The sequence below is a fragment of the Nomascus leucogenys genome, chromosome 17, assembly GCF_006542625.1.
Source record: "Nomascus leucogenys isolate Asia chromosome 17, Asia_NLE_v1, whole genome shotgun sequence".
Lineage (NCBI taxonomy): Eukaryota > Metazoa > Chordata > Mammalia > Primates > Hylobatidae > Nomascus > Nomascus leucogenys.
In genome coordinates, this window is record NC_044397.1 from 70,467,780 (window position 1) to 70,483,552 (window position 15,773).

Consider the following 15,773-nt stretch of genomic DNA (forward strand, 5'->3'; position numbering starts at 1 on the left):
TAATGGCTTTTTATATTTGTTGGTTTTATAATCATCTTCTTTAATTACATGTCTTATTAGGCCCAATTTTTCAAAAACAATCTTGTTTTTTATTCTTAATCATATCATTTCCAAATTGATAATTTCATTTTTTCAGTTATATCTTTTATTATGTTGTTTCCTTATTGAGTTGAATTAGCTAAATTACTCAGATAAATTCGTTTAGTCACTGTCAATAAGAGTCATAGATACAGACTCTTTATATGTGTTCATTGATCTTTTTGATTTTTCTCATCTTTCCATAGGGTGGTCAATTTTTTCATGATCTTTCAATCTTGTGAAATTCAGGGATTCAACCCCTCTCTGGGATTGAATACACCTTGACTTTTTTATTCACAATGAGATGGAAATTTCAAGGCACAAAGGGGAAAACCGAGAACAATCAAGGGGTTTCCCTTGTCTTCACTCCATCTCAAGTACAAGGCCAAGCAGTCTTCAGGCATCACTAGCGCTGCAAGTCCCCTTCATGAGGTTCTCAAACAGTCGGGGTGGTTCAGGACTGTGACGTGATAAGGCTTCCTGGGAGAGGCTTAGAAGGGGTTTGCTCAGAGCTGAACCTCTGAGTGGGTGATGACTATAGCAAAGAAGAGCTGGGAGGGGTTTGGATTCCTGTATTAATGTTCTTAGGTCAGAAATTGTGGGTCCGCTATAAATTCTAATCTAACTTTCATTCTTCTCTTGGGAGCTGGAGGAGTAAATTTCTTTCTATTATTTAATAGAAATATAAAAGGTAAACAGAAATGCTTTCTAAACAAAAAGAAGCTGCAATGAAAATTTACAGACATTTAATCTTCTCTCTTCGTTCCTATTTGCAGCTTATGTGAGAAGAAGCGCAGAGAGACAGGTCAGTCACTGCAGTCTTCATGCCCATCAGTTTCTTGTGAGAAGAAAACCAGTACGTATAGCTATCACGGGTCTCAAGCCCAGCAGTGGGGTTATTCCCAAGGGTCTTTCATAATACCAAACTGGTAACTGAAATTATTTTCTTCAGAGTTAATGTCACTCCTGTTTAATTGCTTGGATGGTTCCTGAAAAACCTCAGGTGAACCGACAAGAGGAGGGGGAGAATTTTCTCCAGTTCCATTTGGCCAGGTCAAAGTCCAGTTATTTTTAAAGACTAAGGCAAGAGCGTTTGCTCCACCTGGAGCTTCTGAGCTTTGTCGGGGGCTGAGGCACTGCACGCCTCTCTAGTTAGCATCACTGGCTCAAGTGGGAACTGGCTCTGCCAGCATACACCCCACATCATGCACCCAGCTCAGCCCAGTTGGCCTCCAGCATGCCTCCTTGGCCCAGGATAGATTGGGAGGATGCTCTGATCCCCTGTTACAGTGACAGGGTTTGGTGCATTTCCTCTGTAACTGGCACCTTGTACACCTTTTATTTCCAGCTCTTGGTTTGGGGGTTGAGAATGAAGTTTTGATGGGTATCTCTTCCCATCTCTAAAGGCAGTTTTTTGTTTTTCTTCCCAGATGGTGGCTTTCCATCTCACCTGTTCTGAATCTGGCAAGAAAGCCTCAGTTTTTTTTTTTTAACCATATGGATAGCACTCTTTCCTATCATCAGGGATTTTAAAAAAATCATTTCCTCCATTTTATGTTATATTATTTCAATAAAGATCTTTGGGGGAATGGCAGTTAAACTCACATAGGCTCAATTAGTCAAGCTGAAGTGGAAGAAAGGGCACTTTAATAGTGTGGTGAGGTGCTCCCAATCCTTGTATTTAATAGACTGCTCTCAGCTCAGGACTTTATACAAATAAAAATGATCTGTGAGATTGACCGAGCGCATATGCAGATCAGACGAACCACATGCTCTTTATTGATGTCATGGATTCGGTAATTTGTTCATTCACTTGCTTATTTGTTTGTTGACTGAGTCACTTAAGAGTATTATTGAGAATCATGATCAGCACTGGATGACAAAAGTGAACAAGATATTGTGGTGGTTGCTACATGAACTTATCCAGGTAGCAAAGTGGTGTCCAGCTATACACACATTGTACATACGTCAATGTCCTGATTTTGATATCAAACTAGAGCTATGTTAAATGTTATGCAAAAACCATTGAGGGAAACTTGGTCAATAATACACCAGGCCTCTTTATTTTTGCAATTTCGTTTGAATTTATTGCTTTTTCAAAATGACTTTTTAAAAAGTGAACAAGATAAACATGATCACCCTCCTGGAGATCCTGTTTATAAATGAATTGTAAAAGTCTTCACATGTATTTGAAGATAGCCTCCACTCCTTTTGATCTCCCAGCTTCATTAAAATATAATTGGCAAATATGCATCATTAAAAAAATAAATCTTATTTTTCAGAGCAGTTTTAGGTTCACGGCAAAATCGAGTAAGTGCAGAGTTTCTATATACTCTCTGCTCCCACACATGCAAAACCCCCACCCCCCACTCTCCATATCCCCTACCAGAATGGTACATTTCTTACTATTGATGAACCTATATTGACATATCATCATCACCCAAAGTCCACTGTGTACATTAGGCTTCACTCTTCTTGTTGCACATCCTATGGGTTTAGAATCTTCTGATCCGTAGTCAGACACGTTATCCATTGTGCCACTGGCCCGTGCCTATCCTATGGGTTTAGACAAATGTACAGTGACACATATACAGCCTTATAATAACATATGAAATAATTTTACTGCCCTAAAAATCCTCCATGCTCTGCCAATTAATCCCTCCCCCTCTCTAATCCCTGAAAGCTGCCAATTTTTTTTTTACTGTCTTCCTAGTTTTGTTTTTTCCAGAATGTCATATACTTGGGAATCATAGTATGTAGTCTTTGAATCAGTCTTTCAATCAGTAATACGCATGTAATTTTCTTTCATATCTTCCTGGTTTGATAGGTCATTTCTTTTTAGTGCTAGATAATATTCCATTGTCTGGATGTGCTATAGTTTGTTTTTCCATTCATCTACTGAGGACATTTTGGTTGCTTCCAAGTTTTGGCTGTTATGAATAAAACTACTATAAACATTCATGTGCAGGTTCTTGTGTCGGCATGAATTGCCAGTTCATTTGGATAAATACCAAGAAGTGTGATTGCTGAATTATATGGTAAGAGTATGTTTAGTTTCGTGAGAAACTGCCAAAGTGTCTTCCAAAGTGACAGTCCTATTTCGCATTCCCACCAGCAGTGAATGAGAAATCCTGTTATTCCACAGCCCCACCAGCATTTGGTGTTGTCAATGTTCTGGCTGGTGGCCATTCTAAAAGATGTGTAGTGCTATGTCATTGTTGCTTTAATTTGCATTCCCTGATGACATATGATGTGGAGCATCTTTTCATATGTTCATTTGCCATCTGTGTATCTTTATTGGTGAGGTGTCTGTTAGGTCTTTTACCCATTTTTAATTGGGCTATTTGTTATCTTATTGTTGAGTCTTAGGAATTCTGTGTATATTTTGTACCATAGTTGTATTAGTCTGTTCTCACCCTGCTAATAAAGACATACCTGAGACTGGGTAATTTATTAAGGAAAGAGGTTTAACTGACTCACAGTTCGACATGTGATTTAGAGGCCTCTCAATCATAGTGGAAGGTGAAGGAGGAGCAAAGTCATATCTTACATGGCGGCAGCCAAGAGAGCTTGTGCAGGGGAACTCCCATTTATAAAACCATCAGATCTCATGCGACCTATTCACTACCACAAAAACAGTATGGGGAAAACCACCCCCATGATTTAATCATCTCCACCTGGCACCACCCTTGACACATGGGGATTATTACAGTTCAAGGTGAGATTTTGGTGGGGACACAGCCAAATCATATCAATAGTCCTTTATCAGATGTCTGTCTTTTGCCAATATTTTCTCCCAGCCTGTGGCTTCTCTTCTCATTCTCTTGATCCACTTTCTTTTTACTAAAGATCTGGTGAAAACAGCTGGTATGGGGCAGAAAACAGTCTCTCCACTAGATTTTGCCCACATTCTGGGGACCTCACTATGTTCTTAACTATAGGAGCAGTTCTGTGTGAGGGCTGTGTTTGGGAGCACAGGCTCTGGGATGTGTTAACTTATATATGAGTCTTGGCTCAACTGTCTATGAGGGTAGATTACCTAGTGTCTCTGTCCTTCAGTATCCTCAATTGTAGATGTCTTAAAACCAACACTTACCAACTAGAGTGGTTGTCAAGATAGTGTGATCTTATCCCGGTAGAGGATTTGGGACAGTTGAGGGGACATAGTAAATTTTACATAAATGTTATTATGGGTATTCAGACATGCATTGTGACATCCATTTTGGCTATAGTATCTTAATCAATAAGTTTTAGTTTTACAAGTATTTTCCCCTCTTGGAATATATGTGATTTCAGCAGTGGTTATGGAAGTTGTATCTGCATTCACCCTCTGGCAGCAGTGTTCTGAGAGCTCTGTGTGTGTGTGTGTGTGTCTCTCTCTGTGTGTGTGTGTGTGTGTGTGAGTCTGTGTGTGTGGGGGTACTTAGAAGGGTTTCAGAGGTCCCTTTCCTTTTTTCCTCCTTTTCCATGTAGAAATTAAATGGATCATCCATTTGGGTAGCTTGGTAACACTTTGCTGTCTATTACCGTTGAACATCTCCCTTATCTCACCCCACGGGCACAGATATTTGAGGTTTTATTTAATCACTCTTTTCCAACAAAATGAGGACTTCGCTACATACTATGATACTACCTGTTTTGTACTTTTCATGTAATATAATGATGGTAGTTATCACTCCCATTTATTGGTCACCTACTGTAACCTAGACACTATGCTAAGCACTTTTCTTTTATCACCACTCTCCATTTTAAAAACAGGTAAGGTAAGGCTTAGCCAGTGAATTGACCTGCCAAGTTCACCCAGCTCATTAGACTTAGAGCTGGGATTTTACCCCAAACTCTGTGACTCCACGCTCTTCACCACTATGTGCAGACCACCAGATACTCCACTCCAGAGATTCTCAAAGCATAGTCCCAAAAGCACATGAGAAGGAATAACTTTGAAGGGGGAATTAAAAGAAATCCATTTTCCTGGGTCCCACCACAGATCTAGAAATCAGGCTGTCATCTTTCTCTCCCTCTCTGAACCTACCTTTTCCCCACAAATGTTTCACACTTTATTAGAAGGAAGAAACATTTCCGATCCTGGGAGGAAAGAACAGATGTCAGGAAGTAAAGCTATGTGGGTTTATGGGTAGAAATGAGTAAGTTTACATCCAACTATGAACAAAGGCTGCCAAACTCTAGGGAGAAACTTATATAACATGCATTCTTTCTCTAGAGTTCTCAGGTTTATTTTTCTGAATCTGTTTCTGTGGCAATATGGCTACACTGTTCAGAAGTTTTCCTTTATGCTAGCTATTCCATTTTTCAATATCTAGTTATAGGAGATAATAAAAAGAAAGTCAATATTAATTATGCTTTTGGAGAAATGAGCTAGTAATTCAGGTTTGGGTGATTTTGAAAGCAAAAGTGAAAGTGAAAGTATAATGGATGATTTCCTTTCTTGATAACAACATATTTATTTAAAATAAATGACTAACTCAGTGTGGAAGGTAGATGGGTTTTGGTTCAACCAAATGGATAATTTTTCTCTCTGACATCTGTAGAAATTGAGTTAGCTTCTTCATGTGATTGTTATCAAGATAGTGCTATATTCATAACAGAGCCTGACAAATGGTAACATTCATATTATTTTATTATAATTATTATCACTATTATTGTTATAAATTATAGCTGATAAAAAGTGCTGAGCGGGGTGCAGTGGGGGTGCACATCCATAGCCCTGCTCCGGAGGCTGAGATGGAAGGATTGCTTGAGCACAGGAGTTCAAGTCTAGCCTTGGAAACATAGTGAGATCTGCCTCTCAAAAAAAGACTGGGTAGATCAAGTGCAAAAGAATTTTTTTGGTAAAGAATTTCAACGGAGATTTGAAATGGAAATCCCAGTGACCTATTTCTACTTCAAATGTCTGCTAAACATAGATAATTACAATTCATCTTTATTTATTTATTTATTTATTTTTGCTATTTAGAAATCTTGTGCCCCCTTCCTCCTGCACAGAAAGGATGCTTTGTTCAAATTCTTAGGCACTTGGTGTCCTCAGGGAGATCCTGTCAGTTTGATGACTCTTCTCGTTTTGACGGGAGCTGCAATCTGTTAGATGATATTTTGAAGCAGGTCTTTGGGGAAAGGACACCTAGACCCAGTGAAGGTCATGGTGATTATTATTGGACAATGGGACATTGCTCTGCTATTGTAAGTAATTGGGGTCAAATGAAATCTTCCTAGAAATAGTAACTGTGCTGTGCCTGGCTGAAGCAAGATTCCCAGAAGTTCTCCATTCATGAGTAAACGAGGCACATAACAGAGAATAACCCCTTTCTGCCAAGAAGCCTAGCACTGAGCAGCATTATCTGGGGATTGCTGCAGCCAGGATGGATAGATTTGCTCTGGCTTAATTTGTTCACAGGTTCCAGAGGGAGCAGTGCTTTCCTCTCCCTTTAAAAATGTTTATTCGAATTTGGTGACTCTGTTTGCAATTTGGCTGGGAAAGGCCACTGTGACACAGGTCAAATAATGGGACACTCACTTCAGGCTAAAATGGCCTTCCTCTCATCTCCAGCTGGCTGACTCTTCATTATTCTTTAAAGCTCAAAGGAGGCATGATTTCTTCTAAGAGGCCTTGCCAACTCCTCCCAGACTGATCTTCCAGTGGCTGGAGACACTTCCATCCATGTTGATGCTGACATATGGAACTGTCATTATCTGCAGCCACACTCCCATATCTAATGGATCTCCAACACCATCAGTTCCTCATCTTAGAATAGCTCAAGTCTGCCCACTTTTGTCCATCTTATTGCCATTGTCTGGATTTAGACTACCGTCACCTCTCACTTGGTTTGCTTCAATTACCTTCTCTCTCATACTGGCCCCTGCAATTCTGTCTCTACCCTTACAAATCTAAATATACCATAGCCTTGTTTAAATCCTTTACATGTAATTTCTAGTAAAACTAAAAAATCCAGATGAGCCCCAAACAAATTAATATAAAACAGAACATAATAAGCACCCAAAATCTTTTCCTCCAGATATAACAACTGTTAACATTTAGCTGCAGAGATTTCTAGACCTTATTTTCTATTTATACACATATAGACATATTTTTCCAAAGTAGAATTGTACTATAGTATTGGATTATAACTTGGTTTTTTTACATATACCACATATTAGTTTATTACCCTATGGATGGATTTTATCCACATTATTCTACTGTATTTCATTATAGGTATGTTTTGTCCATATAAGCAGCTCCATCATTGTTTTATTCTTAAGTTCTTTAACATATTTCACTTTGTAATGAATATTGCAAATTATACCCTCATTTAGAAACTATTATACCCATCCTTAAATAATTCATTGGGAATTTTTTTTTTTTACTAATAAAACCATTCCATCTTTTATTTTCTCCTTCTTTTCCTTCTCCTTCCCCTCCTTTTCCCCCTCCTTTTCTCTATAAAATAAAAAATAAAATAAAAGGAATAGTTGAGTTAAGGATGTATACATTTATATATGTTCTTTTCCTGGTATAATGTTTGCAATATCATTTCAGTTTATAGCTACATTATACCGATTATGCTTATCTATATTTTAATAATTTCAGAATTTCTATACCATTATTTCATTAGTCCTAGGACTTTAATTCTGTTCCAACTCTCCATTGGTTCTGGAACACCTTTAACTATTTTTAAGCATTTAATATTAATGTCATCTTTTTAAAAACTGTTGCTTTCATACATAAATTTGGCGGTATATGAAATTCCTGAGCCACAAACTATTCTTTTTAAAACTATAGATGTTTTTCCACAATGTTTTGATATATTTGTTTTTACAAAGAAATCTAAAGTCAGTGTGCATATTATAAATACATAATTTTGTGCTACCTGAAACTTTGGGGCCTTTTTCTTTAACCTTTATAATTGCAGGGCCTGGCATGCAGTTGGAATGAAATACAGTGTTAGTTGAAAGAATGAATAAGAATGCTTTGGCAAGATGTGATGGTGAAGGTGGGAGGTGGGGTCTCGTTCTAATTACTGTGCTTGAAAATGGTGAGCCCTGGGAATTTGCTCACACAAGACTCCTCTTCCATCTTTTATTAAGCTCAGGGAGGGTTTCTTCTATTGTAGATTTGATTCTGCCTCTCTTCCATTTATTCCCGTTTCTCTTTCAGGAAGACTAGCTGCTATCTTCCATTCCTATTTTGTTGTTTTCATTTCTTTATCCTTTCCTTTGACGTTCTGGAAATGCATCTCAAATTCTTCTTTCCAGGAATGGACTGGATGTTATGCATCATGAATTGCACCTGTTTTGGTCGTTATTGCCTCAAGCATTGCTCCTTGATCATTCTTGTTCTTTCTTACCATCCTATTCCTTTACCCTCCCTGCCTTTTTGCTTATGACACTGTTCCTATTTATGTCTTCCTACAACTTTGCATGACAGTAAAACATTTCCTTGAAATATATTTTTCTAGTCACTGAGGTATATATATATATATATTTTTTTTTTTTTCCAGAGATATCCTTTTCTTTTGAGCCTTCCAGATGTTATGCCTTTTTCTTGGTATAAAGTGTACTTATACAGTTCCAAATTATTTATGGCTTCTCTATTTTTTTCTCAAAAATAGTATCCAGATTTCTTTTCAGACTTGATGATTAGAAGCAGATATGTGAATAAATTACTCTTGCCCCTTCTTTCTGTTAATTGTACAGTGAACAAATAAGACTTTTTCCTGACATGCATCTGGAGGCAGGTCAAAGCTCCAGGCCAACTCCAAGGTTCTGATGGGGTCTCTAGCCAACGGAAGGCTTCTTCTCTTTCAATTGCCTGACTCTTCAGGACTCTTAAATACTACAGTTAAGTACATGCACACTCACTCCCCATCCCCCATCACACACACCAAACCCCACACATCACACACAACTCTCAACATGGCACTGTTACTCAGAGAACTTCTCCCAACTCACATATTCAGGGCTTTATTTGGGGAACTACACATTGCATCATATCTTAGGTCTGCCCCTACATCCTGCCCATATTTCCCCGTGGGACTTGTTTTTCCTTCCAGAAAGTGGAGACTGGTATAGAGTACACATTCTGCTTGCGTCACAGCCTAGTAGCATCTACAGCTCAGCACCCCCTGGTCTGGTGGGCCAGATCCTGACACACAAGGCTCCATGCTTCTGCCTTGCCTTTGTCTGGCTCCCCCTTTTTTTATTCTTGGAATCTTGCTCTGTTGCCCAGGCTGGAGTGCAGTCGTGCAATCTTGGCTCACTACAACATCCACCTCCCGGGTTCAAGCGATTCTCCTCCCTCAGCCTGTTGAGTAGCTGGGACTACAGGTGTGTACCACTACACCTGGCTATTTTTGTATTTTTAGTAGAGATAGGGCTTCACCATGTTGGTCAGGCTGGTCTCAAACTCCTGACCTCATGATCCACCCGCCTCGGCCTCCCAAAGTGCTGGGATTACAGGCATGCGCTACCATGCCTGGCCTTGACTCTCTTTTTTTTGTTTTTTTTTTAAACTAATCTAAGTGTGGCATGGGCATGGAGGGCGTCTTGGCTTGGTGTTTCTTAATGCAGCTCCATCTGCCTTACAATTAGTGTCAGTTCCTCTCTGATTCTGACATTAGACTGTCTGTCACTGGTGGTTTTCCATAATAATGAGTTTTCATTTTTTCCCATTTTTAAAAGTGAGAAAATGAGACAGGTTGCACTGAGGGCTGTTAGCCAGACACAGTCTCGAACTGGAAGTCCATCTAGATGTTTTGCATAAGAGAATGGAAACAATCTGTCTGTGATTTAGGGACATACTCTGGCAGCAATATGGGAATACAGTTTCAATCCTCATTAACAGAACAGGTATGAAATACATATTTATTTAGCAAGGTGCCAGCTATATGAAAAATCTATTTCTTATTTCCCATAATGTTTCTGAAATGTCTTAGCAGTGCATAGAGACAGCATGTCATCATTATCTAGGGACAGTGTGTTATTGCATTTTTCCTAGGGAAGATCTTTTCTAGGTCACCTGCTGCTTCACTAAAGCTCTGACCAATCTAGCTTGCTAACCTGTGACTCCGTTTTCCTAAGTCCTGAGAGAGAAAAATGCTTCGCAGCGAACTATGCCAGGCATCCGTGTGTCTAAATGAAAAAAGGAAAAAAACTCCCTCCTTCCCTCTGTTGAGAAGTGCAGGGTCCACATATGCATGCACAGCATATACTGTGAGGGTATTTACTGTTCCTTGTGTTGCTTTGATAAATGGCCAGGTTGCTGTTCTATTTTTCCACTTTCTATTAATCCTCCTACAGGCAGTTATTAGGTATTGGGTGCTCACACACCCCTGGAATAGTCACCACATGCCATTAACTCCAGATAAACTTCCAGAAAAAAGTCCATCCTCCACTTCTCTCAGCTCCCTGCCAACCCTGGACACCTTCTCACCAAGCCAGCAGGACAGGGAAAAGCCTGGGCTTTAAGATCAAACAAACACAGCTTCAAATTAGGGCTCTGTCACTTCCTGTCTACTGGGCACTTTGCTGAGTATGTGATTTCTCATCTGTAAAACAGAGTAAGATGATTATCTCCCAATCTTTCTATGTTATGTGTTTGAATTAAATAAGGTCCTCTCCATGAAGTGCTTGGATTTTATTTCCATTTTACAAAGGAAGTCTCAGAAAAATGTCATGACTTTCCCTTTTGGTGCAGCTATTAAGAGACAGATCCTGCTACTTCTCAGTCCTTGCCCCTCAGCTGCTGCCCCTTTGGGTTCCAGACTCACAAACACAGAGGCTCAGCAAAGAAAACTGCAACTGCTTTATCCTTTGCTAGTCCATAATTATTCTACAAACATCAAGATTCCTTGATCTTCAATGTAGGTCTACCCTTAACCAGGAAGAGGCTGTATTGACCTTCCTATTGGGCCCTGGAGACTTGCCTGAGGTGTTTAGAAGCCTAGGAATGGATCATATCAGAACAGCCCAATTACCTAAAACAATCCTCTAAAAAAGAGGTCTTTGAGTAGGGTCAGGGCCTCCTGTGGGTCTCTGGGACCCCTTCAGGGGGTCTGCAAAGTCAAAACTATTTTTACAACAATCCTGAGCTGTCCTTTGTCTTTTTCACTCTCATTCTCTCTTGTGTGTAGAGTGGAGTTTTCCAGAGGCAGCATCATGAGTGATATCACAGCTGAATGGAAACAAGCATCGAAGAGATTTGCAAGAATGTGAACAATGCAAGCTGTGTTTTTGTCATTTTGGAAAATATGAGTTATTTATCATAACATATTACATTTATGTTAACATTTTATTATTGTTATTTACAATGAATTTATAAATAATATTTTAAAAGAATTTTCCACTTTAACTTTTAAAATGATAAAATCTGTAAAGATAAGTTAATCCACATCCTCAAAAATTCTTTGGGGTTCTCAATATTATTTTTAAGAGTGTAAACTAGAAAGTTAAAAACTGCTGCCCTAAAATATATCATCAGGATAAGGTACAGTTGGATTTGCCCATCTAGTGTGTTTATTCCTGTGCTTATACACCCAGGAGGGTCACAATGGCATTTTTACTGGTTCAGGGGATTCCAGATTCTTTGAGTAAAGAGGAGGGCAGCCATTTGACTTGTCTGATGGCACTCAAAATTCTCCAAGCAGGATGTGTCCTCATGAAAATGCCTTTGGTGATGGAGCTCAGGCCTGCCGAATTTGCACACTGATTAGCTATGGTTCACTGATGAGCAGCACTCAAATGACCATTATACATTCTACAGTCCTAGGCTTGGAAGCTGTCCTCTTCCAAGTTGAGAGCCTGAAGACCCTACTGGGCTTCATTTTGAGCATGGCCAGTTGGGAGCAGAAGTAGAAGTTCTGTGCCAACTGGTAACTCCTTAGTGACTGTCTCTGGGGGTTCCAGGGTTCTCATTTGGATCATTTTCCCTCTCAATTGCTTCTCAAATGCCTAAGTCTTCTACCATTGTACATTTCCCCCTCATCTAACCCTTTAGAAAAGGAGCCTGATAAATTAATTTATACTGAGGTATACTGACTGATAAGACTTGTTATATGGCCAGGCGCAGTGGCTCACGCCTGTAATCCCAGCACTTTGGGAGGCTGAGGCTGGCGGATCACCTGAGGTCGGGAGTTTGAGACCAGCGTGACCAACATGGAGAAACCCTGTCTCTATTAAAAATACAAAACTAGTCGGGCGTGGTGGCACATGCCTGTAATCCAAGCTACTTGGGAGGCTGAGGCAGGAGAATCGCTTGAACCCGGGAGGCGGAGGTTGCATGAGCCGAGTTCACGCCATTGCACTCCGGCCTGGGCAACAACAGCGAAACTCTGTCTCAAAAAACAATCAAACAAAAAAGACTTGTTATACATCCTTTCCCTGGAAATTTTGTATTTTAGCAAATGAATGTGTCCTATCTTCTAGAATTTTAGACATTAGAAAGTAAGTGAGTAAAATGTCCTTGGCAGTGAGGACTTTCTGGTGTTTATTAAAGCATTCTAAGGCAGGGACTGCCTCATTTCTTCACCTCTAAGGGAAGCACTCATTAGCAGAGCAGGACTGTAGGACTCCCTGTAATCTGCCCCGACCCTCTAGTCTTGGTGCAAAGCAGACAATGGCAGTGGCAAGTTAGAGACTTGGGATACCCAGAGGCTGAGAAAACAATTAGGACCCTTAAGCTGTGATGCTCCCATTCCAAAGTGGCAGGAATTGCACAGCAGCTGTAGAAAGGGGAGAAGTGGCCTGTGTTGGACATTTAGGGAGGAGGAGAGATAAAGGATTGTGAGGGGATACCTGGCCAGAGGTTTAAAAAATCCTGGTAAAATTATAGTGTTCGATGAATTCATCATTCATTGAGGACTCATGTATCAGACACGGTCCTAAGAACTTTTCTTCATGATCCACTGTAATTTTCATACTAACCTCATGAAAAAGGAATTGCTTTTATCTCTATTTGACAGATGAAATAATTGAAGCAGAAAGAAGTCAAGCAATTAACTTGCAAGATCTCCCAATAGAAAGCAGGAGAGCGAGGATTTGAACCAGAAACTCTGTGTCTTGATCCTGCTCCCAATATGTACACTCTTCTGCTCTTCTTAAGTCAAAGTTGAAGTCAGAAGGCAGTGATTTCCCAATAATGCTCAAATTTTTCCATGGCACCAAGTATAGTGTCTGGAGGGCTGTGTTATTTGCCATCATTTTATGGGCTAGTAATTATATGTCTGTCCATTTCCTCTTTTGGAAGACGAATGGCAGTGCTTTTGTTATAGTCATCTCATGGTCCAAGCAGCAAGACTCTCCAGTGACAGAGTTTAGACCATGCTTTGCATCTCAGGTGTGTTTTCCAATAAGTGGGCACTGAGGCATAGATCACCCATTTGCATACTGAGTCCTGGACAGCTCATCTCAAGCATAATTTGTTGTACATCCTGGTGGTCTCAGCTCTGGAGGCCACCCTTTTTCCACTCTTTCCCCAAGGTTTTTATCCTTCCTTCTTTGAATTTAACCAATACCATCTCCCTCATTCTGACTTTTGTCTTCCCTTGACTTTCTTCTCATGGTAGTACATCCTAGAACTCCATCTGCTAACTACCTCCAAACTGAACACAGAGGTTCAGCTTCCCAGATGCTATTCACCACCCAGGTGCTGCTCCTCATGGATTGCCCTCCCATATGGTAGCCTGAGCATCATGGTGCCCCTGGGCTAGCTACAAAGATGAACCCAGCACATCTTTGGAGTAACAAAATAGGCGAGGCTTATGGTACCGGCAATACCACACAAGCTCCAAATGCAGCTATTTTGTATTCAGGGCTGCTTTGATCTGAGGACTCTACCATCTCAACACGTGGCCTCCATACTCACAGCTCAAAGCAGAGAGACAACCATCTAATAGGGGCTTTTCACAGTCTCAGTCTGGGAGTGACATAGTCCCTTCAACTCACATTTCATTGGCCTGAACACATCACATGACCCCATCCATGGGATATTGTGAACACGTGGCATTACTTCTGCCACAAGTTTAAGACCAGTCAGAAGGTTCTGCAGGGCTGACTGACAATTCCTTGGTAGAGGTGCCAAGCATGTGAGGGTTTTCTGACTCAAATGTTTTGCCGCTTGGGCTACCTTATAAACCACTTGGGCCTGATTGGCTGTCAAAAAGAGAATTTCTTTGGAAGAAAAACTTTCTGGACTCACATTCTCATCTGCTTAGTTCAAGAGCAATGCTGGCTTGGGATAGCATAGCCTTTCCATATTTGAGTTTCCTGATTTTACTAAACTAGGTAACTTTTCTTTCTCTGCCTTTCAAGGAACCCAAATTATGAGGCCATCATATCTCTGCTGTATTCAGAAGCATCAGCCAGACAGAGCAGAACCTGCCACAGTGCAGAATTCCTGCTCTGACAGCCAGGCTCCTCTCATGCTCTTTCTCACATCAGGTGTGCTCAGTTAATCCTCCTTCAGATAGAGGGAGTATGATGGAACTTGTCATTTGTATTAATCTGGGCATCCATCATTACTGTGAAGTGTACCAGCCTGGGATGTGGGGTGGTGTTTCTTTCCAGAGATCACTGCTGCTGGGCTGAGATGGAAGATTTGTGATCCTGGTACAATTTCTTATAGATATGCTTGTGGTCTTACATCCTTCCAAATAATAGCAAATCTCCATTCATTTGGTTCCTGGTATCTATGGCACTTCTCAATGCATGGCTTAAGTCCGGGGCAGCCCACCTACCCACCTAGCCCTGACCCTGGCTCTGCTTCACTCCTGAGGTGGGTCAGGGACAATTGACTGGGTCGAGGATGAGTAACCTATAGACCCCCACTAGGTAAGTGAGCCCAGCTTGGAGCTCACAGCCCAGCTCTGATACTGGGCACCTACCTTCTCCTCAAGTTCGTCTTCCAGGAGATCTACCATTTTTGGAAACTGAGGGAGCTTTGTAGATGCTCTAATATGTGAAAGTCCTTCTACAGGAGAGTTTTATGGTCACTTCTGAAGTGCACCATTGGGTTGACTTATTCTTAACTCATGTTTCTATTTAGGCTTCACACTGGGATTTCTACAACCACAGCCAAGTACTGGCCGATTGCACAATTCCAGACGTGTGGTCACTAGTCTCCAAAGATGGCCCCCAATGAGCCATGTTTCATATTATTCACACCCTTGTGTGGTCCCCTCTCCTTGAACTCTGGCTGGAGCTGGGACTCATGTCTGACCAATGGAATGCGGCAGAATGGACATTTCATAATTTCAGAACCTGGGTCATAGGAATCCTTGCAGCTTTCACTTGGTCCTCTTGGAACCCAGGTAGCACCAGCAAGGGAGTTCTGGAGAGGCCCAAGTGAGGAGGAACTGAGGAACTTGCCTGGCGATCTTTGCCAGACTTCTAGCAGACAGCTGGCACCATTGCCAACAGTGCCAGTCAAGCCATTTCTGGCTGAGTCTCAGACAGCATGGAGAAAAGCTGAGCCACCTCACTGTATTCCACTTGAATTCTTGACCCTCAGAAATATGAAAGGCAATAAACTGATGTTTTAAGCCACTAATATTTGGGATGGTTTGTTACATAGCAATCAATGACCAGAACAGGGACACATGTTCGTGTGAATGATATTCCCTGAATGTGTCCGGTGGACATGGTGCCTCGCACATAGTGCCCTGTGGGTTTGAGATCCTATTTCTTGA

At 40.8% G+C, this 15,773-nt stretch overlaps 1 protein-coding gene and 1 long non-coding RNA gene across 4 annotated transcripts in view; one reads left to right on the forward strand and one right to left on the reverse strand.

Moving 5' to 3' along the window:
* NPSR1 (neuropeptide S receptor 1) overlaps nucleotides 1–15,773 on the reverse strand; it is a 186,989-nt gene that overhangs the window by 117,836 nt on the left and 53,380 nt on the right. The gene's annotated exons all lie outside the window — the stretch shown is intronic.
* The window catches only part of LOC105737764, a 168,532-nt gene continuing 153,613 nt past the window's right edge, over nucleotides 855–15,773 (forward strand). Inside the window, exon 1 of the long non-coding RNA XR_001113443.2 lies at nucleotides 855–934. This is a non-coding gene — a long non-coding RNA (uncharacterized LOC105737764). The remainder of the gene's footprint in view (nucleotides 935–15,773) is intronic.